This window comes from Tupaia chinensis, unplaced genomic scaffold (genome assembly GCF_000334495.1).
Source record: "Tupaia chinensis unplaced genomic scaffold, TupChi_1.0 Scaffold000333_1, whole genome shotgun sequence".
Lineage (NCBI taxonomy): Eukaryota > Metazoa > Chordata > Mammalia > Scandentia > Tupaiidae > Tupaia > Tupaia belangeri.
This window is the reverse complement of record NW_006159827.1, coordinates 222,180-222,967: the sequence shown is the minus strand read 5'-3', so window position 1 is coordinate 222,967 and position 788 is coordinate 222,180. Positions and strand designations below refer to the sequence as shown.

Here is a 788-nt window from a genome sequence, read left to right as displayed (position 1 = left end):
GGCCTGCTGGCCTCCAGCGCTCAGCTCGCCATTCGTCAGGAGCAGGCTGAGCAGTGTACATGGACCTACCCTGAATCTTCCCTGCCCTGGGACAGAGGCTGATGTTATCTGTCCCCAGTTCATAGATGAGGATACCGAGGCTCAGCCACATCACCGGCCCAAGGTCATGGAGCTAGAAAGGGAGCGGATCTGGAGTTTGAACCTGGTCTGGCTGGCCCCAAAGCCTGGGCTCTTAGTCTTCTGGCCATCCTGGCACTAGGAGCGCAATCCTAAACTGTGGAGAAGACCCACTCCTTCCCCTTTGCTCCACCTGGGACATGGCCGCCACCATGATGCAAACCCCCCAAATCCATGCTTTGTCCTGTCTCCAAAAACGCTCTCACCAAGTGTGCTATGCCCACTCTGCTTGCCACACAGTCATCACTGTCACAGGGCTCAAGGGAAGTCCCAGGCATCCCTAGTCTTCCTACTCAGCTCAGCAAACAGAGGGACCCCCTGTGTGCACAGCCCGGGAGCTGGTATGTCTTGCCCTTGGGAAATTCGGCTGGTCTTGTGGAGAGGAATTTCTATCCTCCCCTTCTGGGGATCCCTTGTCTCATTTCTCTGGAACTGCCCAGCTGTCACCCTTGTTCAGGGCCAGACACGAGGAGGTGACAGTCTCTGTCTTTCTCATCCCAGGGTTACTTCTGGTCTTTTGGACACTCCCACCCACCCAGATACTCAAACACACATACTCCCCCAAACAGGAAGGCCTCCACTGTCCAGTGCCCAGGCCAGAAACCTCAGCG

The 788-nt window shown here is 56.5% G+C and overlaps 1 protein-coding gene across 1 annotated transcript in view; it reads left to right on the top strand.

The window, feature by feature from the left end:
• SLC6A1 (solute carrier family 6 member 1) overlaps window positions 1-788 on the top strand; it is a gene marked incomplete in the record, with an annotated part of 48,438 nt that overhangs the window by 40,608 nt on the left and 7,042 nt on the right.